This window comes from Artibeus jamaicensis, unplaced genomic scaffold (genome assembly GCF_021234435.1).
Source record: "Artibeus jamaicensis isolate MK-2021 breed Jamaican fruit bat unplaced genomic scaffold, CSHL_Jam_final contig_354, whole genome shotgun sequence".
Classification (NCBI taxonomy): domain Eukaryota; kingdom Metazoa; phylum Chordata; class Mammalia; order Chiroptera; family Phyllostomidae; genus Artibeus; species Artibeus jamaicensis.
The window spans coordinates 28,742,550-28,768,077 of NW_026521803.1; the positions used below are offsets into that span (position 1 = coordinate 28,742,550).

Sequence of the window (25,528 nt, forward strand, 5' to 3'; positions counted from 1 at the left end):
CACGTAGGCCTCCTGCTGCTTCTCCTCCATGGAAATGCTTTTGTATGTGGGAACCTTCCCACATACTATCTCATTCACTCACTCAATCAGCACCCATTGAAGGATATGCTATTACTATTACTCTTCCCATTCACTGAGGTCAGTCTTCTTACTGATGTATGCCCAGCATTTAGCATGGTGCCTGGAACTACACATTAGACAATGCAACCATTGTCGAATAAGTGATTGCTTGATTGAATGCAAAGAAAATGAGGTTCAGAAAGGCTAATATTCTGTGTACCACTTGCATACTATTTTGTGTTGTGCTATAATTATACCAGAGTGATTCTTGTCTCCCCCAACTAGAGTGTAAGATTCTAAAAATGTGTGGTATAACTTTGATTCCCAGCGCTGTCACTAACTAGCTGTGCAGCTTACTTAACTTATCCTTTGGGCCTCAGTTTCCTCATCTGCAAAGTGGGTCTAATGATTCCTAGCTCACAGGTTATGTAAGAAGAGATCATGTCCCTTCCCTTTCCGCCCTGCCTGTCTGCTCTCTGGTTTCTCTCCCAGCACCGACACAGCAGGTGACGCCTTGAGTTCTGCAGCCCAAGTCGGTGGCCTGGGGGCCTGTGTGGCTCTGGTGTCCTGTGGTTCTGTGTAAGGAGCCATGAACTTACCTGGGCCCCTGGACCTCAGTCCCTCATCTATAAACTGAGGACGATGAGGACACTGGTGGCTGCCCTTGCGTGGCCCTTAGTGTGGCAGTTTGGGAGCCTAGGAAACAGCACCAAGCACCGTGCCCTGAGAGACGGAGCACAGGCTGGCTGACCCCAGGTTTTTTTTGGGGGAGACAGTGGGTTTCTTTTCCCTCTTAGCCCAGGCTGGGCCTTAAGAGGAGAGGGTGGCGCCAGCTTACTTTCCTTTCTAGAAGATCCAGACAAAGGAGGTTCCTGAGCACTGTTAATCCCCCAGGACTTAACTGGGTGAAGGAGTAGAGCTGAAACTTGAACCTGGCAGGGCCTTCACCCGGTTTTTTTTTTGCCCGCCCTCCTCTTCTGCAAAATCTTCTTTTGAATCTGGAGAAAACTGCTTGATCATTTCAACCACCTCCTTCAAATTTTCAAATGATTGCATTTGGAGGGGTTGGAAGGGGGATACCACCCGTGAGCCAGTGACTCTCCTGAAAGAGGCTGCCTCTTCTGCAGCGCCCAGCACCAAGGGTTAAAAGAAAGAGGGCAGCGGTCCCTGCTCGCCCACCTACAGCCAGGACCACAGAAGCCAGGGACTAGGGCAACGGAACCTGGGCCACCCCGAAGTCCTCCCTATAGCCTCTGAGTGCAAGGGGGTTCCAGCTCTGTCCCGAGTCCTTTCCAGGCCAGCGCTGGGGCCGCTGAACTCAGCTGCAGGGAACCAGGCGCCCTGGACTGCCACTCGGGTATGATTGTCCTCGGAGCCTGGTCCCCTCCACCCCATCCCCACTTTCAGCCTCTGGCCGCCTCGGGAGCCCCAGACCCTAGCTTGGCGGGAGCGCCTGGAGGGCGGGAGTTGTTACTTCCCGCTCACATCCAGTTTGAAGCGAAGGGAAGGGCCCCCCACCCACCCAGCTCCGCCGGAGATCAAACCCGGGCCGAGACGGGACTCCCCCGCTGGCTGGAGGAGAGAGATTCCTGCCAACCCCCCGCTTTACTTTCTGCCCCTCTCGGGACTTCGACTTGTGCCAGGAGTCGCCACGGCCGCTGTCCTCCCTCCTCTCCATCCACCAAGTTGTGTATCCGATACTAGGGAGGACCAAGCTTTTCGGGGGGCGGCGGGGCTCGATACTAAAAGCACACATCCACCATCGCCTCGGGAGCGCCTGCCCCTCGCACGTCCCCACCCCCACAAGGCTGCCCGAGAGGGCCACGGCCAACGAGAGAGACGAGTTTCGTCCCGCGGACTTCCAGACTCTTTCGCATTTCGCTAGGAAGTACGCGGCCGCGGCCGCACGCCCTTCCATCAGTTCTGGGGCTCCAGCCCCGGGCTCTCCGGTACGCTCGGCTCCAGCTCTGGCGCGGGTTTGAAATTTCGTGCCCACGCCGCCCGGCGAGCGCCTGTGGTTGCCGCCACCCTGGGCCCAAGGGTCCCCGCTCGGGCGGCGAGACTGCCCGCAGCGCCGGAGGTGGGGGCGCCGCCGCGGGGCGCCCGCGCGAGCTCTCCCCGACGACCGCAGAGACCTCCCTCCCCACCCCCTCCCCGCGGCCTGGCCGCCGGTTCCCGGAGCCCCGATCACACCCTGCTCCCGGCCGAGGCCGCAGAAGACCCACCTGGCCGCCCCGGGGGCGCCGCGCTCGTGCCGGTGTCGCGTCCGGAGCGCCGCCAGGGTCCCGAGCTGGGAATCCACGCGGCAGCGCTGCTCAGGGGAGCCTGCCGCAGCCGGCGGGAGGTTGTCATTGATTCGCGCTGGGCGAGTTAAGCCATTCCAGGAGTGGTTTTGAGAAAGCACTCCGACCCCTCCCTCCAACCAGAAGTATTTGGCAAGCAGCCCCTTTCGTCCACCTGTACTGTTGAGCGCGGGACCAGGACCAATTTCACCAATCGCGCTTTCTGCCTCACTTTACAATAGGCAAATTAAGCTCTTTCGTAATGGTAAAGCTGAAATGGAAGCAGAGGTCGTGGAGATCCCCCGCCCCCCCACACACACACACCGCCCCTGCCCAAACGCCCCTTTTCTCCAGGGTTCTCCGTTTATTTTTCTCCACTGCTTCACAAAATGCCTTGCCACTTAGCTCGAATCAGCGGCGGCTTTTTATTATTATTGTTTTATTCAATTCTGCGTGTCTTTTATTTTTAGAGGCAATTTTATTTCCATTTGCCTGAAACCTGCGCCCAATAAAATTACTAGAATTATATGTTTTCTCCTTAAAGGGTCGTGAGTGTAACTTAACCAAATCAAGCACCTCGTAGAAAGCATTGGAGTGGTAAATAAAAAAGAGGGAGGCGCCTGAGGGACACTTAGAACCGAGGTCCTGTCCCCTAGCCCGCTGTCCGGAAGGGCTGCTCAGCTGGGCTTGGCCCAGGTGGGGTCCTGAGGCCGGGCTGGGGGCCGCTCTGACACTTCTCTCCCAACACACAAATCATACAGGCTCTCATTTGCTTTGTCTTGGTTCTGAGACTGACTCAGAAATGCCAACCAGCGATCCAACAGTTCACTTTTGGTGTGGGCCAACCGCCAATCACAGAGAGGTGTGGCCCAGCACCCTCTCCCAAGCAGTTCCTTAACACCCCCACACCCTTTTTGAAAACTGCCAGAGAGGAGGCTCCAGCTGCTGGCAGATCTCCCTCCCCTGAAAATGACCTTCAAAGTCACCTGGGGGAAACCCCCATTAACTCCTTGGTACCTACCCTGGCTCTTCTCAGAAATGGGGGCGGAACCAGGGGGAATTTTTCCCTGGCAACCGGCTGCCCCTTGTGCCACAGAGAATCCACACGAATCAAATGGGAGGGCGGCACTCTGTGGTCTCTGCCACTCTTCCAGGGGCAGCCCGTGACCCTTAAAGCACCCCAAAGCCAAGAGTAAACCCCAAAGGTCTATGGAGGTCAAAGACTGGGTTCCAATGTGTAGAATCCCAGGGCAATGGTTCAGACTAAACTATCCCCTCCAACAGGTGCCCCCCTGCCTGAAATCCCAGTGTTAGTGACTCATTCCTTTGCGGACACACCCTGCACAGAGACTGCGCCTAGCAGGGCGGGAAGGGTCTCTCTGATTCTCACACTGCGCCTTCCTGTGGGCCTGGGGTGGGGCATCTCCACAAGGGGCCAGAATGAGTTTGTCAGACTGTCTTCGTGATGATGGGAGGGCCATGAATGGCATCGTGAGAGGGCAGAGAGGCTTGGAGACAGGGAGGGTGAGAAGGGGGTGCTCAATCTGGGAATTCAGCACTGAAGGTCAGAAGGGGAGGCACTTGAACAGGTGGACAGATTCCCAGGTTGGATGACTGCATAACTTTTTATCCAAACCCACGTAGTCCCACAACACCCAAGCCAAAGAATGAATAGTCAAATCCCTTTGTTCACAAAGTCACTAATTAAGTAGCTAATCAAGTGTAACTCCACACTTCAGTCCCAGACCAGGTAGGTAAAGGTGCCAACACATGAACTGGATGGAATCAGTACCAATCCAGAAGAGTCTAGGGGTTCCCCTCAGTGGCCTGGGTGGAGGTGGGTGGGGCAGGCACAGTGGGGGGCCACCCTCGGAGCCTTGCTGTCTTGTGGGGAGATACAGCTCAGGTGGCTGGTCAGTGTGGGGCAGGGCCCAGAAAAGAACAGGGCACTCCCTCTGCAGAGCAGCCAGGGGGCCCAAAGCAGTCTCAGCAGGAGAGGGCTTCAGGGGGTGGGCTATGCAGGCCTGGGAGTTTGTGCCACTGTGAGTGGGAGGGCACTTCAGGGAGGGGAGGGCAGCCTGGGGGAGGGGCCAGCGGGCCTGGTTTAGAGGGTTCTTCCAGTGGATAAAGCATCGGGCTGGGGTCTACAGGGTGGAACCAGTTTGTGGATACATCCTCGGGCTGAAAGGAGGGTGTGCAGAGCAAGGCCTGCTAAGGAGGGAGGGAGGACTGGAGCACCCCTTTCAAACCCAGTTGGAGCTGGATGTGGGCGGAGGGGATGGTGGGGGAGGGAAGCTGCAGGAAGGGGTGGGGGAGAATTGCAGTGCTGGGCGCCTGCCCCCAGGCAGCCCCTCCTCGTGGGGCTCCAGCCCCTGGACCTGAGGGAGTGTCTGAGGAGGCCAGTGGGTGGTGCCAAGGCTGATGATATTGTAGCCAAGAGCCTGGGGAGAGCTGGCCACTGTCCAGCCCACTGGCTGGGTCCTGCTGTGGACAGCAAATGTCATTCCGCCCTCCCCCTTAATCACTGTGTGTGTGTGCCCTGTGGGGACACACCCTTCAGAACGGCTCTGGGCGAAAGGTGGGGAGCCCTGCCCCACCACCCCTTCAGCCTCCTCTCCCTATTCTCAGCCCCTCAACCCCTGTGCCAGCTGCCTCCTGGGAATAGGACCAGAAAGGAGTAATAAAGGAGAAGCTTTCAAAGCCACCCACAGAAAGGGCTCTGGGCAGGCCAGACGCTAGATCTGTTATTGTGCATTTCCTTTTGGGATGTGGTCCTTCCTGGGCCCTCTGTGGCCTCCTCCCTCTTACTGAGCCTCCTCAACCCCCCTCCTTCCCACCCTGCCCCCCTTCCCAGGTCAGGTCAGTCAGAACACTGGGAAACAGGCCCGTTCCCAGGCGCCTGGCTTTTCACATCTGCCTCCAAACCCGCATCTCACTCTTGTTCCAGGAAGGATGAAAGCTCCCACTGCAACCACCAGACCTGGCTCAGAAGCTGAACAGAGGCACGGGGAGCAAATCTGCTACTGTCTTCACCTGAAGTCTTAGTGGTGCCTGGGTGTCAGCCGTGACACAGGCACACAGGCGGTGTCTGCAAGAGCACGTGCAGGTGCCCACGGTGTCTGTGCGCACCCGTATCAAGAGGCGGGTGCAGAGATGGTCCCCGCAATTTAGAAATACTAAATAACTGGCACCTGCTGAGGTCTGCCCCTGACTTAGTCCTGCCAACACCCCATGAGGTGGATGATCTTATTTCCCCTTTTTACTGATGAGGAAGCAGACTCAAAGAGGTCTTATCATTTGTTCAAGGTCACATGGCTTGATAAATTACAGAAGTGGACGTGACACCTGGGTCTTTGGGATGCTGGTGCTGGAAGGCCACCCTTGGGGTTGAGCTCTGGCTCTTTGTCTGGTTTCTACAATTGGTTCTCCACGAAGCAGTTTACTTTGCTGATGTGTGCCTCAGTTTCTCCACCTGCTAAAGAGGCCCAGTGATGACCTTGCTGAACTGAGAGGCTATTATTAGCCAGGAAGAGGCCGAGACAGAGGTTGGACATTGGTAAAGTGCTCGAGCAAGTCTCCCCTAGAGACCGCACACAGGACTGGGCTGGAGCGTTACTCAAGCCAGAAATGTGGCACCTCCCACCTCCCTCTCCCTTCCCCTTCCTCTCCCTCCCACCCACACCCCACCCCAGCCCATCCATCCATCTATCTGGGAGACTATCTGCTAAATAGATCCTCCCATCCGCCCCTTTCCTGCCACCTCCTCCACCACTGCCCTGGACTGAGCCACGGCTCCCTTTGCCCTTGACTTCAGTAGGGACCTCCTAACCCGGCCCCTGCTCCGATTCCTGTCCTATGCCTCGGGGCCCAGAGCCACAAGGCTGCCTAAGTCATCTGCTTAAAATGTGCATTCGGTTGTGTCACAGGGCACTTAGAGTGCAACCTGAACTGGTCACTGTGGCCTACAAGGCACAGCCACATCCCTGCTTCTCTCGGCACACTCACCCCTGCCTCCCGCCCCTAACTGCCAGGCCCTGGCAAACCTTCTGAGCTCTTCTTCCCTCCTGTGGAGGGACTTTGCATGCTCAAGCTCACCGACCTGACATGCCCACCCCCTCCATCAGGTCTCACGGCAATGTTACCCCCTCAGAGAGGCCTTGCTTGACCACCACGGGCAAATTGGGGACCTTCCTCCCCATTACCTATTTCCGACCTTCATGCAACTTGCACACTTTTATTTAACTACATGCTTGTATTGAATTATTGTTGACTGTTCCTCCCACTAGAATGCAGGCTACTTGTGGGTAGGGACCCAGTATATCTTTTCCATTGTGTATATGTGGTATACAGCAGGCCCTGACATATACATGCAGGACAAAGAGATCCCCAGATCCGGGAGGTAAGAAGAGTGGATCTATCCTGGCTCTGGCACTGGTCGGCTGTGTGTCCTTGGGGAAGTCCCATGCCCTCCCGGATCCTCCACTTTATCCTCTGTAAATGGGGACATGGATGAGATGCCCACGGGTCCTGCCAGGTCTGCTGCTCGGCAGGCAGGTTGGCCTTCATTCTCTGAGAAGGTGCAGGTGCCACTTAACAAACAGGAAGAGAATCCCGGCCATTATACACTTGAGACGGCTTTGAGGAGGCTTCCCTTCTGTGGTCAGCCCCACTGACTCTTTAGAAAAATCAGCTGGTGAGGACTGAGCGAAGGTCAGCCTCCCGGCGCCTGCTGCTGCACCAGCATGGAAATTTGTCCAGAGGGAGTGGCTCCTGCCTCGGACAGAGCCAGCACGAGACCAAGGCGGGGCTGATTTCACCTGAGGATTTCCACCCCCAACAGCCAGGCTCCCCCAGCGCACCAGGGCCTCGCCCTTGATGATGTCAGCTTCTGCTCCTGCAGCGCCTTAGTGGCATTCTAAGCCTGGTATCCCAGCTGACCTGCATGACGATCTGAGATTGGACCAAGAAGGGATTTTTATTCCCACTTTGCAGATGAGAAAAGTGAGGGCCAGATCTAGAAGTAAGTGAGTGGCAGAACAGAGACCTGTGCAATTAAGGATGAAAACTCTAGTGAGATTAATTCTTTCAAAAATTTATATATGCAGATATATAATTTTAATAGAATATTAATATATGAAATGTGTTGGAAAAATACGTCTATGAAATTTTTCCATCTTAGAGGAAATTTGGGAGGCAGTGGGCGGTCACTCCTAATCTCCCCACACTGGACAGGCTAACAGCTGTAGCATCACAGCACGTTAGGGTGGTTGGTCTCGGTGTCTGTCTGTCTCTCCCTCCCTCTCTCTCTCACTGGAGTGAACAGTCCACACTGCATTAAACATAGTTTTCATCTGACATCCCACTGTGCAGTTCTTAGGTGCTCAACAAATGTTTGATTAAATTTTGAGGAAAACTAGGAGAAAACTCAGCCAGAACGAGAGGAAGAGGTGGCCCTTCAGGGAAAGGCCAGCCTCCTCCTTCGTGGCCCTCTAGCTTCCAAACCCTTGCTATTACGAAGTCATGTTTGTACTGTTGCCACAGGGGAGTTTACTGTAATCACAAGGCCCTATCGCTTTGATCTATAGATCAGGTTTCACTGAAATGTATTAAAATGCAGATTTGAAATAATAACCCATTGCTGTTGATCATGGAAAGCAGAGGAGCTACCAAATGAGCCAATGCAGGGTGTTAACAGCCCTTTGTACGGTGGCCAAGCTCTTCCAAATAGGTTAGTGGCCAGCGCCCCGCACACTGCTGGGGCTGTACTTCAGCGGCGCGGACCCAGGCAGCTGGAACCCACTGGCAGTGTGCCACGTGTCTTGCCCAACCTCCTCCATTTCTTCAAGAGGTGATCCAGAGAAGCCGAGTCCTGTGGCCAGCTGGCCTCTGGCTACCTGTCTTGTGGGAACTGGAGGGTGAAGGCAAGGCCCAAAGGGGAGGCCTGGATCCTCAAGCCTCCTCCCCCTTCTCAGGTGCGCAGGGAGACCAGCCGGAGCTTGTCCTGACCTCGGAGGGAGGTGCTGGCTAAGCACAGGGTGCATGGATTGTTCTCTGTGGGGGAAGTGAGGGAAAGTACCCCGCCTGGCCGGGGTGTGGGGGAAGCTCCGAGCTGGGCTGGCTACACAATAGACAGGGTGAGCAAGCAGGGTCCCAGCCGTCTGCTCACAGCCCAAGGGCCCCAGGGCTGCCAGGGCCTCACCCTTCTTTCAGATGATATTGCACAGCACAGTCAGGCACCCACAGCAGGAGGAGGGAGGGTGCCAAGAGTTTCAGCGAGGCCGGGCTGGGGCTTTGGGCGACTGAGCCTGTCACCACCAGAGCAGGCTGGGAGCCTGGGGGGAGGGAACGGCTCAGCCAGGACCAGGCCAAGGGCAGGGGGCAACGGTCGGGAAGAGGGGCACTACCAACCAAGGATAGGCGAGGCCGTTCTGTCCTCCCTCCTTCCCTCTTCCCTTCCTTCCCTCTTCCCTTCCTCCCTCCCGGCTTTCCTTCCCTTCACAAGTATACACTGAATGCCTTTCTTTCCCCTATCTCCCCACTATGCTAGGCTTTGGCTATGAAGTGGTAAACACAATGACATCTCTGGGCACTCATGGGGTGACCTTCCAGGAAGGGAAAGACAGTAAACAGATACCAACCTACCATAAGTCAGAGGGATGAGGTCAAGGTACCGTCCCATTCCCATATGGAGTGGGGACATGGGGTTGAGGGCAGGGAGGTGACTAGCCCAAGGTCACACTTGCATGGACTACTGGCTACCTGACTCCTCACCCAGTGCTCCCAGAGCTGTCCCTTTTCCTTAGCATGGTCACCTAGACTGACCTGCAAAGGGAGGAGAGAATTTAGCTCTGTGCTTCTAGAGAAACTTATTTTTAATGGGACATTTATACACAGAAAACAAATAAACAAACAAACCCACAACAACTAAGAACCTCAACTGAGATAAACAACTAACTCGACTGATTCTAAATGACACCTGCGGGCCCAGGGAGCCTGGGGAGCTGAGGTCCAGGCTGTGCTAGCTGTGCCTTCTGGCCTTGACCCAAGTTCCCCCGGTAAATGCTGTGAGCACTGGCCTGGCCCTCCTAAGGCTCTGCGAACGTGTGAGCCCTACTCCCAATCAGGTTATTGGGGTCTTTTGAGCATAGCAGATACCTCCTAAGTGCCCAGTTGTCCCCTCACTGGTGTTTGACATCTATCTCCCTGGTGACAGTGATGGGGAAGGTGTGGCATGGCTGTGTGTATGTGCAGGCATGCCTGTGTGAGTGTCCCGTGTGAGGGGGACCGGTGAGTAGAGGGGTGGCAGACGGGCCGTGGGCTGACTGCTGGCTGGGGAAAGGGCATGTGCCAGCTGTTTCTCTGTTGGATAAAGCAGCAAACAGGCCCCTGGCACCTGCCAGAGAAGCGTCTGTTCTAACTGGCCCCAGTTGCTGCAGCAGGGGCTGGCCTCACCCCTCCTGCTGGGCAGCGTGCCGTTGCAGGGGGGTGCTCACTATGGCGAGGCTGGTCCCCAGCCTTTCCCTGGGCCAGACAAACCAGCCAGACTGGAGAGTCAGCACAGCGACCTCACCGCATTGTGAGGGTGGCAGGGACCTTCTCACTGAAGCTGACGTTTCCCCTAAGTTCAAAGTCAGGCTTGGAGGGTGGATGGGGAACAGGGCAGAACTGAATGGCCATTGTGGAGAATAAAACAAGGGACTTGACCTCCTACAAAAACCACATCAGAGAGAAGACTCACTGCTAACCCCCAAGGACAGGAAAATAATCATAATTAGCATAGCTGCAAGAGTTATGCCAAGAGCTTCACAGACATTATTTCTTTCAATCCTTGACAACCTGCAAGCCCGTACATTATTACCTCCTCTCAGAGAATGGCAGCTCTGAGCCAGGACGTGAACCCAGGCCACACTGACCATCTCTACAAGTCGGTCTTAACCCTGGGAACTGCATAAGGTGGCTCAGAGTACCTCTGGACTTCAAATGAAGCAGGAGAAACCAGAGTGAGACACAGGGTAAGTCCCGTTCACCATAACCGCAGTGAACCAGGCAGACCAGGCCCTGGCTGGAGGCTGTAAATGCCGTTTGGGGCATCTCACAGCAGAGACTAAAGAGCCATCTCTCCAGCGTGGTTAGCAGGCTCGCTTCACAGTGAGTTCTGGCACAAAAGTAACTTAGGAGTCCTTGCTGAAGACTGGAGGCCTCACCAATGAAGAGAAGAGGTATAACAGCCTGGAGTGTGTGCTGTGCAGTCAGACAGGGTGCAGTGATTGAAGTGCGGTGCTGTTCCTCCGAATACGGATTTCTAATCCTCTGCTAGAGTCTCTTGGAAAGCTGGCTACAATGCAGATTCCTGGGCCTCCCACAGGCCCACTCAATCAGAATCTGAACCCCAAATCTCCACTTTCACCGACTTCCTAGGTGATGCATGCCGATGTCACAGAAGCGGTGGAGATTGGTAATTGGTTGGCCTTGCCAGGTAGGGGCCCCTGGCTGAGAGTCTGCTGTGAAGAGCCACTGTCACTGACCCAGGTCCTTTAGGTGTGTGATGGGCAGGTCAGGAAGGGGGGTGGAAGGAGTTTTTCCAGCTGCTGGATTGCACCTTAATCATGTTCTCTGCATCAACCACTTTTAATGGCCGCACAGAACAGCAGCGAGTGGACACTCCATGACACACGTAACCACGCACTGCCGTGGACTCTTGGGGCTTTTCTATATTACGGATAAGTTTGGGAGGAAGGTCCTTATGCATGCTTCCCTTCCATTTTAAAGGATTACTGCCTCTGATTAGGTTCTCAGAAGAGAGATGAAAGGAGAATGTACCTTTTCATGGCTCCCAACATATAGAGCTAAATTGCATTTTCCAGAAAGGCTGAACATTGGGGCTGACACCTGCAACACTCAAAAGTGTCAATTTTATTACAGCTCTGCCAGCATTTCTGCCCTCATTTTAAAGATAAGGAACGTGAGGTTGGACTGTTGATTGACCTGCAACCTGGCCAAAGTTACACACTCAGTCAGTGTCAGAGCTGGGACATGAACCCAGGGGTTTCTGGTTCACTGGCCAAGGAGATTCTGCTGTTGCTGGCTTCCTCGATCTCCAACCAGGCAGCAGGGAAAAATTAAGCCTGGTGCATCGTTCTCTCTCTGTCCCGCTCTCCCTGCCAGCTCTGACTTCAGCTGGGCCAAGAGCTCACATTTCAGTGCTTTTCATTGTTTTTCTGCCTCTCCTCTTTCTGCTCAAGCTCCGTACACTCTCTGAACCCGCTTCTGGTTACTCAGAGGAGGTCGTTACACACTTGAACTATGGGTTAGGTGTAGCTAAGTGGGTGGGGACGCAGTGGGACAAAGGCAAAGCGGCAGCCAAAGAGAGGGACGGAGGCCAGCCAGACTGGCCAGAGCAGTGGGTGACCCATGAGGGAAGGTGCAGGGAAAGGTGTCTGGGGTCTGGCCTGCCAGACGGGGGCGTTCCTGTGGAAGGACCCTGGAATGCGTGCCTAACTGGCATCTGCAGCTGTGGGGACCTGCGTGGTTTCCATAGGAAAGCTGCGCTCTGGCTTCAGCAGGGTCCTTTGCAGGTGTCTTGGTGGGCTTCAGAGACCCTCACACCCCGAGCTAAATCATGTGTAAAGTTGTGTGAGTACGTTCCTTTTTCTGGAGAGACAGCCCACATGTTTATCAGATTTCCAAAAACATTCCTGACACACTCGCCCAGGAGTTCAAAAAATAACATTCAGCTGAAAGATAAAAGTTGACTAGAAATATAAATTGTTTATCATGGGAGCTATGTGTGTATATACTTTACCCATGGCGAGGACAGAGGAAATAATTACTGGCGGCCCCTCTCTGATAGACGATGGATAGATACACATAGAGAGACAAAATCTACACGTAGCAACCAGATAAGAACCATGATTTGTGCCACCTAACTTCATCTTTTCTTCCACTGTGTGAGGAGGAGCCGCCGGAGCTGGGAGGAGATGGAAAACCTCCAAGGATGATCAGAGGCAAAGATAAGGCCTTCCTGAAGCAAGGATGTTAGTGGGAAGACGGGATTTGGTTTCACAACTTTTCCAGTGCCCTCTGTTTTTTGTGTAAGACGGGACACCCTTGAAAACAACCATAGGGAACCCTTCTCAAGCATCGGGTGTCAGGTACTGTGCTAAGTGCTTTAAAAGTGTTAGCCTGGTTACTCCTCTGCAGCCCTGGTGCTCTGGGCAGTACTGTGCCTCCCCATTTACTACAGAGGAAATGGAGGCCCAGCAATGGGACGTCACTGAAGCCAGTGACTTCACACAAGAGAGGAATGGCCGGTGCTGGAAGCCAGGTGGACTGGATTCTGCAGCCCAGGCTAGACAGAGCCTTTGAGAACAGTCACGTTGTGTGGTCAGTAATCAGCTTCATTTCCATCTCCCGCAAAAGGGCTGGACCTGGAATATCTTAACCCTACTGCTCTCTTTGCCTTTGAAGAGATAGTTTAGTGAATATACTTGAAATCATCTTATTATCTACATTTGTTAAAAACAATAGTAGTAATAGTTATAGTAATACTTCCCATTTATTGGGCATCTAATACGAGTCAGACAATATGCAAAAGCCTTTGCAGACATTTAAAAAATTTCAGTCTTACAAGCCCCCAAAATAAGTATGTCCATTTTACAGATGGGGTACTGAGGTCCAAGGGGATTTAGATAAGCTGCCAAGGTCAGCCAAGGGATGGAACAGGGCTGGACTGTACCCACCTCTTTCTGCTTTCTGCCTCTTTCTGCCTCTTGCCAGATAATGTAGGGCATAGAGGGACAAGGGCCTGAATTCCTTGTTGGGGCCACCTAAGATCTGGGGCATAGAAAAGGCCCAGGGAGCTCACTGCCATGGTCAACTGGAAAGAAAGAAAGGAAAAAAGGAAGTAAAGAAAGAAAAAGGGATGGAAGAAAGGGAAGGAATGGAGGGAGGAAGAAAGAAAGGAAGGAAGGAAGAAGGTAGGGCGGGAGGAAAGAAGGGAGGGAGGAAGGAGAGCAGGGAGGGAGGGAGGGAGGGAGGGAGGAATGAAACACGGACGAAGCACGGACTACGTGTCAGGAAGCACAGCATCTTGATGAATGATCCTAATATAGACCTTCAACTTCACAAGCTGTAGAAAAGGGAGACTGGCCACTGGCCACAGCGCTGTGACTCAGTCCACCCGGAGTCACTTACTCCAGGTACAATCAGAGGTATGACCCATGTCTTTTTGGAATTTGACTGTAGAAGTTGAGGCCAAACCCTCGAGTGTTCTTGTGAGGTTCTGGTGCAGGTGGGCATGAGCCTTTGATTAAAATCGGTGGCCCTTTTAACTCTTCTCTCTTGGGTTTTGACCTTGATTGTGGAAGCCGTAGAGCTTGGAAGGCATGCAACGAAGGAGGCAAGAGGTATAGTCAGTCCCTAAGATGGGGCTAGGATGGTGGGGGTGGACAGGGTCACAGCGATGGCTCAGGGTCATGGCTGCGAAAACCTGAAGGGAAGGACTGTGCAAGTCTTGTCAAGCCCAGAGGCCAGAGCTGGACTCAGAGCCTGAGAGGCCCTTGGGGCAGAGAAGGCAGCCCGAGTTCAAAGTGAGCAGGCAGGGGTCAGGTCCAGGCATGTCAGTACCAGACGTGTGGCCTTGTCCCCTGGGCTCCTAACAAGCAGGCACAACCAGGGGTCAGGAGTCCATTTGAACAGCCAGGAGGTCAGTCAAGGCAGGAGGAAAGAGTCTGTGGGAGATTCTGGCTCTGACAGGGGTGACAGGAGCCCCTAAGGAAAGACCCAGTGAGCCTTGGGGACAGGCCAGGGAGATGCTGTCTGCCGGATGGGGCAGCGCTCCGCACTCAGAGCCTTGGGTCTATTCTCTGGGGCAGAGGACTGAGCTTGTCCAGGGAGAGCAGAACCCCCAGGAGACTGTGGCTAGGGACTGTTCCAGAAGCCAGGGCAACCCCCCAGCTTTCTTCCAAGGTGGCCCCCAAATCCACCCTGTTTGGTTCTTAGGGGGTTCCCTCTCCTGCTTCTGCAGGCCTCTTAAGTCTGGTGTTTCCTTTCATTTTGGAAAACAACACATTTGTGTTTCTTGATCTTGAAAGTACATACATGCATTGAAAAAAAAGTTATGTGCTTATGATTCTATTATAAAGGCAACTCTTTTACCCTGTTTTCCACACTGGCCATTTTATGGCGAGCATTTTTCTGTGACAATCTGACCCTGTCCCCCAACCCTGCACTTCTAGCCACCTCATTTCAAGTCTTACCTGCCAGAGCCTCTGGCTGGCCTCTGTGTACTCAGATTAAGCAGATAACCCTCTGAGACACACAGTCGCTTCTGAATGCCTGGTCTCGTTCTGTGAATTGCTCAAATGATCTAAAGAAGCCTGCATAAAAGCCGGCCAAAGAAACCCTCGCCATACAGTGGCCTGCGTCAGCCAGGGCTGCCCCCTGGAGCCCCCAGGTGTGGGGAGAGAGAGAGAGAGAGAGCTGCTACAGAACTGCATTTTCACCAGCAGGCCTCTGCCCTGTGTTCTCAGTTGTTCCAAATACATTAGAACTGTGCGTAAAACAAGAGCAAACAGGCCCCTGAGTGACAGGGAACAAGCACTAGAGCGTGTGTTCAGTGACTCCTGTTGGAGGCGCGAAGTGGTCTTCTTTTACTCTCAGGATCTTGTCTGTGCCCCAGCTGGAGGAAGTAGGCAAATAAACGAGGTTTCCTTGTACCTCCAATATCCTTTTACTATGTTATGTGGACTTTATTTCTGTGAAATTTTAAATGATTTCTTTCATTTTGCTGGGGGAAGGGGGGTGTTCCCAGGTGCCAGGTTTTGCTCCCCTGCCAAGGCTGAGAACCACTGGTTTAGTGCAAACAGAGCTGTACCAGAAAAACCTGACTTTAATATCTCACCATATCTCGGAGCTGAGTGACTCCAACAGGCTTGGAAACAGAAGCGTACTCAGCCCAACAGCGCTGCAAGGCTCCCCGGAGCCCCCACAGACCTACACCCTCGTTTCCCTTCTAGGGAAACAGGGTGTGTCCACGGTTACAAAAGAAGCTGCTGGCCAAATGCAGATACCTCCTCCACAGGGGAGCTTATGAAATGATTAACAACAGCATCCTGGGTGTAGGAACATGTGCATCTATAACCTGTCTTATTCCAGGAGGATTTGAACTACTTTATGAATGTGCCTACAATGCAAGATAAACATACATAAAAAATAAGAAAGAAAAATGAGGCAAGGGAAAAGGAAAAGAGAAGACGGAGTCAGGCTGAAGTTCGGCACCCAAAGCAGACCCTGGCAAGAGCTATGTGCTTATCCACCGTGGCTATAGGTTTGCTACCAACATGCCCAGCAGTCAAGAGTAGGGGAAATACACTAGCCCCATGGGGCTCTGCTTTCTTTTTCTCTAGGACTTGTTATTTCCCTCTCCACGCATTAGTCAAATAGGCAAACCTTGCCTTGTAGGATCTTTGTGAGGATCAAGTCAAATCTAGTGGGTAAAAGAAAGCACTCAAAAAGGACAGGGCGCGAAGCGTTTCTCATTTTACCGTCTTGCTGTCTCCTTGTAATGAGCTAAACGGTGCTCATTTTTCCGTGGGCTGATGTACCCGCCAGGTTTCAGTTGGTCGAAGTTAACTCTGCAGGCGTTCCTGAGAACACCAAGCACTGTCCCAAGGCTGGATGAGGGGCCCTCAACACCTCCTGAGCTCCAGGCACGCCCACTGCCCCACCACACCTTTTTCCTTTCCTTGCTTCCATGGGGAAAATGAAGGTACTTAGGAGTAGCAAGAATACAAATTTCTAAGCAAAGTTTAAGTCCCCCCTAGAAAATGTCTGTTCTCTGCTGTGGGAATGACTCTGGAGAGTGCAGAGGAGGGAGCGGGGTTGGGGAAGGGGTGAGGAGGCCCCTTCAGGGCTCTTTCCAGATGCGGTTCAGCAGGCGCTGCCCCTACCTGTCACTCAGAGGGTTTCCTCAGCCTTACGTGTTGGTGGTGGAATAACATAGCTTCTGAACAAAGGCTGGGATTTTCAGACAAGTTAACCAGTGGTCGGAAATGGGCATGATGTGATTTGCATAGAGGGAGGGGCAGAGGAGCCCCCACAGCTGGGAGAGCAGGGCTTTGGGGCCTCTGCCAGCCTCCCCTGCGGGCCTTTGCTGTACTCACCAAGAAGCGCTTTTCAACAAACAAGGGCATTAATAGCAAGAATCATAAATATCAATCATAACAATAGAAACATCATTTAAATAACATCTAGACAATATGTTTGGTTTGGGATTGAATGTGGGAAAGTCACTATGGGCAAGGGGGATCCAGCATTTTCCTTGGGAAATCACTGGTCCCACAAGGCCATTGCCGACGGAACCTGCTGACGGCGGGGGCTATGAAGGGGTTGTAATGAGTGATCAGGGGATGACTCAACCTCAGCTGGGACAGGGCTGGATAGGAACCAGCCCTCCTGTCTGTGGAGCCCTTCACATTTCTGCAAGTTAGCATATGACAGGTTAACGTAGGGTTAATATTATCCCCATTTGATAGATGAGGCGACCGAGCCTGGGTTGGTTACGTTATTTGTCCAAATGGTGAGAATCTGTCGTCCCAGCAGAAAGGCTGCCTGGAATGGCGGCTCTGCCCTCCCTCGCTGTGTGACCCCGGGCAGGCTCTTTGGCCCTCTCTGCTTCCGTTTCCTCATCTGTAAAAGTGACCAGTATACAAGTATTACCTAAGCCAGTACTTGTAAAGTGGTCAGAACAGTCCCTGACACATATTAAAGTGTCACATAAGCATGTTAAACACATAAACTCCCAGCCCTCAGCCCTCCTCTGCAGCCCCCAGACCAAAGCCGACCAATGGCAAGATCCTGAGGGTGTGCCCCATCCTCTGGGAGAAATTCCAGTCCCACCCAGTGTCAGCCAGAGGTGTCACTAGGGGTGAAGAGAGGGGCTAGAGTTGCAGGGGACGTGGGGAGCAGGCACCTGGCAACCTTCCCCGGTGCCCTGGGGACAGCGCTACTTCCTCTCCCTTCAAGGACTGTGCCAAGGAAGAACACACAGGCAAGGCAGCCCAGTGCCAAGCAGGAACGAGATGCTATCTGGGCCGGATGAGCAGACAAATTCAGTACGTCCAGGTTCCCACCAGGAGCAAATACCAGCTCCTGGCTCTGGCCCTCCACCTCCTCCTTTTCTTTGCTTTGGTGGGTCTGTTTCGGTTGCTGCCAAGGGCACCCATCAGAAATGACAGGTGGTGTACCCTTGGGGAAGGCTGCAAAAGTGTTAGGCAAACCAGTGCTGGCTGGCTTTCTCCTAATGCTGGCCCCAACAGGCTTCAGGACGACCACGGGACTGAGCTGTTTCCCCAAAGCCAGGAGCCCATGCACTTAGGAGCAGAGTCCCCTGAAGTGCAAGGCAGGTGTCCTGCTTCTAGTCCTGGCTCTGCAGCCAAGGGGCTGTGTGTCCTTGGGCGGGTACTGCTTCCTTCCAGATCCTCACTGTTCTCATCAGTAAAACAGAGAGTGCTGGGAGGTGGAGAGGGGGTAATGAACTTGAAAGGCCCTTTTCAACTCTGCCATCCGTGAGTTTGGAGGAAGCATGCTGGAGCCAGAGCTGCAGAGTTCCCAGTGGCTGTTGGGGGGCCTGCCTTCTCCTGGCTCCAGGGCCTTCTTCTGCAAGACTCTCTTGGTTTTCATTATTGAGTTGGCAGTGGGGAGGGGTGTTTGTTCATTCAACAAACACACACTGCAAGTGTCCCCATGCCCCTTGCCCTGCTCCGGTGGGAAGAGAAGAGGGTAGACTCCAAAGGCAAAGGAGAGGCCAAGGTGAAGAGTGTCAGGTACAGCCTTCTACAGCTCACCCACCCCTGGGTGTCAGAATACTGCATGGAGCCAGCAGCAGACGAAGAAGCCCTGTAGCCTCAGGCACACCCCTTGCCTCTCATGGGCCAGTCTCCTCATCTGGAAAATGCCCAGCCTAGACTCACTGACCTCTCCCGCCCTCACTTCCTGAACAAACACTGGGGACACAGAAAAATTCAAACCCTGCTTCTACCCTCCAGGAGTTCAACCCATGTTCCCACCATTGCTTAAGTAATTAATTCACTCATTGAGCACCTACTATATGCCAGGCCCTGTGTTTACCATATCAGAAACATCCAGAGGGGCAGGGGCTGTGGCCTGTCCCTTTTTATTTTTTTCTATCCTACCCACCTTGCCCTAAAGCAAAAAATAGTGAACATGTGGTGTTTAAGGGCACGAACCCTAGAGCCAAATTGGCCTGGTGTGAATCCTAGCAGTCTTCCAATTAGCAGCCTCAGCTTTTGTGTCTGTAAAATGGGAAGAATAATTCCTACCTCACAGGGTTCTCATGAGGATCCAAAAAAATTAGTGCATATTGAACACTTAGCCCAGGGCCTGGCACACAAGAAATACCCAATAAGTGTTTGTGAATAAAATGCTGAGCAAGGTGAATGGAGCTGCCCGGCTTCTGGTCGAAATTTGTCATCATCAGAAAGTCTCCCACATGCACCCTCCTTCCTATTCTAAGTCACGTGCACACTGTTAATTTATTCATCAGGCTCTGGGTTCCCAGACAGTGCAAAGATGAACTTTACTACAGACAAGCTCACCTATCCTAAATTCCAAAACACTAAGATCCAAGTTCATGAGCTTCTACTATAACCAAAAGTATTATTTTAATCACTCATTTCAGCCTGACACTTGAAATGACACTTATTAAAACTGATAAGAGTAGACTGCCTGACTTGAATTTCTCTCATTTTTGCTCTTCCAGCCCCAGGTGCCACAGCAGGGCTCATGAACAGCCCGGGTCCAGCAGGCAGGAGCCCCAGCGCCCCAGGCAGCCCAGAGCCTGCACTAGGGGCCTCCAGTCCCAAGGCTCTGGTCTCCTAACACAATGCCTGGCAGGGCCCCAGGACGACAAGAGCCCCTGCAGGAACAGACATGCCTCAGTCTTTTGCAACCTGCTCAGATATTGGCAGAGGGCAATGAATGGAAAAGAGTCCCAGCATTAATCACTCTGACCTGGAGTTGCCAATTTGGCTCTGACCTACCTCCAGACCCACAGTCTCCTCGGGCACAATGACTGGGCTTGAAGTGACCAAAGCTGATGCCAGGCTCCTAATGGTGGTTACTCTTGGCCAGAGAAACATTTCACAAGCACACTCGGTAGGAAGGGGCTAGAGCTCCAAACCTCTGGGTGTGGGGTGGGTGTCTTAACTTCTACCAGATGATGTATTTCTCCAGTTTTGCCATTGAGGATTCATTCGCCTCACCGATATTGACCCAGCATCTACTCTGTGTGGTGCAGGTGCTAAGCAAGGTCCTCACACAGCTACCTGAATGCTAAAGAACACTGCAAAGGGAGCTAGGAGGTGGGTCAGAGTTCCAACTCCACCACTAACGAGCTGTGTGACCCTGGGCAGGTCACTCCCCTCTCTGGGCCTCAAAGGCTTCGGTGCATAAAACCCAGGACTGGACTGATGATACCTGTGGTCCAGTTCTGTTCAAGATCCCTGTTATTGCACCTACTGGGTAACCACCCTGACGTACAGATAGCAGCAATCTTGATCGCAGGGCTCCAAGCTTGTAAAAGCTACAAGCTCAGCAACCCACGCAGCTCCCCGTCGCCACAGGGAGGACTTCTGCTTTGCTACCTGGAAATATAAGAACTCTAGCCTTGGGGGTGAATAAGAAGTGTAACGGCCACAGGGAGAAAGACAAGAAACAGGGCACTGGAGGGTCTGAGGGGGACTGTGATGGCCTTCTCGAGGTGATCTGAGGGATCCCTGAAAGGGATCCCTGCCCCATATATGCCCCTCCCCCAATCTGGTGTCCTGCCTTTGGAATTCCACATCTGAGAGCAACTACTTGGGAGGTGAGGGTGGAAATTATTCCACTGCAGGAATCCGTGCATAATGTGGACACAGAGGGTGGGTCTTCCTTCCCTACCAGCAGGGGCCTGGCAGCCTGTGGGCATCGGCCCCCAAAGACTGGAGGAGAACTGGGGACCCTGAAAGGCCCCTTAAGGGTGTTGTGGGGGAAGGGGGGCCTCTGGAGCTGATTCACTAAGTTCCTTTGCTAAGCCCAGAGGGCCTGGGGGAAAGGGCCCGGGCAGGTGCGGGGAAAGAGAAAGCGAAGGCGCGCACAGGATTTGAATTCTCCACGAGGGGCGGGAGTGGGAGAATCGAGGGCCGGAGCTTAGTGCCTCCCTTCAGCCAGCCTGTTCCTGCTAGGAGTCTACGGGGAGAGGGAGGGAAAGGCAGGCAAGTCAGGAGAGAGGGTGGGGCCAGGATGGGGAGGGGGCACGGTAAAAACCACCCGGGCGGATTCACGAAAAATTCCCGAGGGTGGTGAGGGTGAAGGGTGCTGGGCAGCACCCCAGTTTGCTGGGCCCACGCCCCTCGAGTTGCCCGGCCGGTTCAGACTGGTTCGCCCACCTCTCCCTGACGGCCAGCCCCCTGGCCTGATTCCTGAGAAAGCAGAGTCAGGAACATGATGTAACCACAGCCGCTCCACCCCGACCGCAAGCGCAGCCCCCTTACCCCTGCGCCCTCTCCCAAGTTGCGCCCCAGCGCCCTGGCCTCGTTCCTGCCTTGTTCTGCCCTCTCCCCGGGTGCTCGCCCCTCTCTCCTAGGCGTCTCACACTCTCTCCTTCTCCGCAGCCACCTCCCTCCTCTGGGGCATCACGGCGCCCCGACCCCTCCCCTCAGGGAGACCACCCTTCTGTCCTCCCGGACCCCCTCGCTGGGCCCCAGCCTGTTTTTCCAGGCCTCTCCTCCGCATTCTCACACTGCCCCGGCCTGACCTCCGCGCCCGCCGCCCACCTCCCCTGCGGGCGGTTAAAGCTGGGGAGGCCGGCGCCGGCCCAGGCCCAGGCGGGAACGGCACTGACCCGGGAGCGGGGCCGAGGGCCACGAGGGGAGCGCAGAGGGCAGAACGCAGAGCCCGACCCCTCCCCCACCGCCCACCCCGAGGCAAGGCTCCGTGCCACCGCCCGACGTGGGCCAGGTGGGCAGCCGGCCAGGCTGCAGCTATCAGCTGGGTGCAGGGCAGTGCCAGCTGCCGTCCCTAAAGCGCAAGCACCACCCCCACCGCCCCCAGCCCTCGTCTCCGGAGGGCGGCACCTTCTTCCCGGAACCTAGGAGAGCCGCCAGCAGAGGACCCCGCTTCACTCTGAGGTCTTGTGACAACCAGCGGGCTCGGGGCCCGGGCCTCGCTGTCAGGGCTCGGCTGAAGCCCAGTGCGCTCGTTTTGGGGTGACTGTGGGCAAGTCACTTCTTCATGCCTCAGTAGTTGCAGCTGTAAAATGGAGGTAATAAGGTGCCCACTTCACGGCATGTTGTGAATGTTCTTACCTGGCACATAGTAGGTTCATTAATAATAGGAATTATTAATATTAACGATATTACTCATCTGTATTAATTATATAATGTATAATTACTTATAATATATAATTAATTATATTACCCAGATAATAACAATGTACTGCCTAAATTACTTATATCGGTATGTAATATTAATATATCAATTCTAATTAATTAATATACATTAAATATATCACTTCGGGGGGTGGCTATTTGGCGAGTATAGTTCCATCTGCCATTAAAGGTCTGTGAAGCACCTGTTACGTGAGAGGGAGGCCGCACGGTGTGGTGCGAGAGTCTTGGGAATGAGATGTGGGTTCGAATCCAGCCCTGTCACTTAGTAGCCGTGTGACCTTGAACAAGTTCTCTCTCCTTTCTGAGTCAGAGTACCCCCGCCCAGTAAAACAGTGACAGTAACGCCCACTCTGCAGGGACAGTGCAGGCATCCAACGAGGCAACGTGGGACAGTGTCCGGGGCAGCCCTCAGCACGTCACAGGTGCCTCTCGAGAACGAGAGGCGTGGAGAAAGCGAGAGGATGGGGACGAAGGGGACAGACTACCTCTCTGCTCCGGGGGTGCTCTGGGGGGATAGGACACCGGAGGAAACCATCGCTGACGCAGGTGGACCGATGCTAGTTCCGAACGCCCGTGGGAGGAGGGCCGTGGGAGGCGGCATGCCCTCAGCATCCGCAACAGGGAATAAACTGCTGCGCGTGACTCAGGCCTTGGTGGGGAACGGCGCCCCCACCCCCGGCCTCTCCCTCAGGGTCAAGGGGGCAGCCACGGAGCTTGAGAGGGGAGGTGGGTGCTGCCGAGTGACTGATGTCAGCGCCCGCTCTACTGGGAGGCTCCAAGGCTGGTTTGGCCATCTGTCTCCCATCCTGACCAGAGAAAAAGGAAGAGAAGGAGAGCTGGAAAACAGGCTGAGCAAACTCTCCACCCTTCATCATGGCTGTGAATGGGGCTGAATACAGCCACTGCCTGCAGCTATGGCTGGCTCTGGAACTGGATTCCCTCACCTGTAAAATAGCAGGCTTGGTGGGGTGCTTTCAGGGCCCCCTGAGCTGCACCCCTCCACCCTCCTCGAAAGTAGTAACTTGTCTGACCTGTAGGAGTGTGGGGAGAAGCCACTCCTTCTCGGAGGTACAGGGCTCGGTCCCCTCGACCATTCTGTGAACTGACCCAGAGCCCTCTTTAGTGAGTGCGGTGGGGCTCCACCCCCGGGTGGGACAGGAAGAGGACCAGCTGTCCCATGACATATGACTCTGAGCTGGAGTGATATGTCATGGGACCTTGCACGCAGGTGTCTAGTCTACTCTCTTGGAGATGAGGCAGCAACAACTCAGTGAGTCAAGGGCCTCGTCCAAGTTCACATGTCTCTCCAGGGGCCCCAGGGAAGCATATTGCCTCCACTTCACCTAGTTAACAACAAACCCAACAAAAGACCCCAGTAAGCCTGTGACAAGGCCAGTTGGAACCTCTCTGAGTTCGTTTCATGAAAGCAAAACAGAAACACATTCACTTCACTACCAGGTAAGAAAGTGCTTCCTGGGAAGGGAGAGAGCCATACAAACAGCCCACACGACCTCCATAAACCCTGCAGGGGTGACCCGTGGGACAGAGGACAATGCGGCAGTGGCTCCTGCCAGGCCAGGGGCATTTGCAGTTGTGATCAGCCTGCAGGCTCCCTGAAGAGGGTCCAAGGACACTGGGCTTGAGGACTAATATGCATTTTTATTCTGCAATAATTTTCATACTGAGTTCAAGAGGCACCAGCTCCAAGTACATAAAACCAAATCATATTAAATTAATTGATTTTATTGAAACCTGCTGCAGCTGTATTCAAGCTCACAGCCAGGGGTCACGACCCTCGTGAAATACCAAAGGGGGTTTTAAAATAATTTAATTACTCACACCCTGGGTTACGCACAAGGGCTCGCTCCTGTGCTCACTCCAGGCGCAGTCCGGCTCACAGCCACAGGCCACACAACCATTCTTGGGTACGACATGCCGTGCATGCTCTCTGGGAAAACACATACATGTACAGATGCACACACGTGTACGCACACTCACCAACTGGAATTTTCCTCTCTTGTTCTCTCCGCCTACCCAGGCCCCAGTGATGTATTCTCCTCCTCCTCCTCCTTTCCTGACCCCTCCCATAATTGCACTCAGGCACATGGATCATTTACTTTCTCACTGGCTGTTCTTTCCTGAGGACCCACTTGGGTCACTCAGCAAAGGATAATAAGCCCCTCGAATGCAGAGAATGGGCCTTGGCCTTCTCTGGATCTCAAGAAGCTCAGCACAGTGCTCTTCACATGGAAGGAGCTCCAGACATTATTAAGCACCTACTGTATACTATACACTATTCAAATGACTTTACATGTATTAACTCACTAGGTCCTCATCATGACCCCTCACCATACCCCGAACTGGGATTGTTGATTGTGTTTTACAGATGAATAAACAGGCACCCAGCTGGTGAAGGGAGCAGAGCTTCTTAGAAAATCTTCAACCAAGACAATCATCTACCCCATTGCTGATCAAGTGATAGAATCAACCTATTTGAAGATATTCCTACAAATCAGTAAGGTCAAAAAGTCCCAGTGTCCCCTGTGGACACTCATCAACCCTTCCTTGCATAGAGGAGGACATAGATCAGCAAGGGGAAGGTTCTTGTGCAAGGTCACACAGCAATTTAGAGCAGAGAGCACCCTGTCTCCTGTTGGCCTCCAGCTCTGAACAGCGCTGCCCAGAGCAAAAGTTACCAGTCACTCAGCTCCTTGTGTGTTAGAGGCTAACACTCCAATTTGGCTGCGCTTTAGAGAAAATGAGGCATGTCCAAGGATGTGCATGTCACCCTGTGCAGTTGCCCACTTTCTGTGGCCTTGTGCACATTCAGGGAGCAAACCAGTGCAGGGTTAGGACCCAGCCCTTCAGGAATCAAATCCCGAAACGGTAACCTTATCAGGATGTCAGTGCTGGCCTCACTGGCCGGGACACCTTAGGAGACAATATCTGTCTCTCTGCACCTGTGGCACGGTGCGCTTTCTCAGCCCCGCCCCCCGGCCCTCTCCCTGCTTATGTGCCTGCACTGCTCCCAAGATGAACCTTGAAATAAAGCCCTGGACCCCAGCCAGCATGAGTCCCTTCCCTAAGTCTGTGAACTTGAGCTGCTTATAATTACGAATGCGACGATCGTGACCATGTAGGCTCCTCCTCACAGGCTGTGACAGGTGCACACACGGTGCCCCATTGCACCCTCACAACACCTCATTTTTCAGGTGAGGAAACTCAGGGGAAGGGAAGTGAGTAGCTTGCTCAAGGACACAAAGCCAACAACTCATGGTACCTGGATTCAGAGCCAGGTCTATGGCATACCTGCCAGGCACATCTGCGTGATACATTTTCCCCATTTTTTTTTTACTAGTTACCTCTTTGTCTGAGAATAATTTTTTAAATTGTGGTAAAATACATACCACATAAAAGTTGCTATTTAACCATCTGAGAGCACAGTTCAGTTGTATTCATTATACTCACAAGGTTGTGCAACCATTGTCATTACTTCAAACATTTTCTTCAGCCACCAAACAAAAACTTCTGCTACCATTAAGCATTAACTCCTCACTCCCAGCTCCTGGGAGCCGCTAATCTACTTTGTGTCTTGGTGAACTTGCCTATTCTAGGTATTTCATGTAAGTGGTATCAAACATTCATCCTTTGCCTGAAAGCCAGTTCTCTTAAATAATAAGCCAGACTATTCAACTTTCCAGGCCCCCACCTTTGACAGGTGACAGTTTCTCACCTGTC

At 53.5% G+C, this 25,528-nt stretch overlaps 1 protein-coding gene across 5 annotated transcripts in view; it reads right to left on the reverse strand.

The window, feature by feature from the left end:
• ZBTB7C (zinc finger and BTB domain containing 7C) overlaps positions 1–25,528 on the reverse strand; it is a 303,147-nt gene that overhangs the window by 82,716 nt on the left and 194,903 nt on the right. Inside the window, exon 1 of one of the 5 annotated variants that reach the window (XM_037165117.2) lies at positions 2,286–2,500. The exons of the other annotated variants lie outside the window; for them this stretch is intronic. The gene's annotated coding sequence lies outside the window, so the exon portion shown is untranslated. Of the gene's footprint in view, positions 1–2,285; positions 2,501–25,528 lie in introns of those variants that run through there. 5 annotated transcript variants of the gene reach the window in all.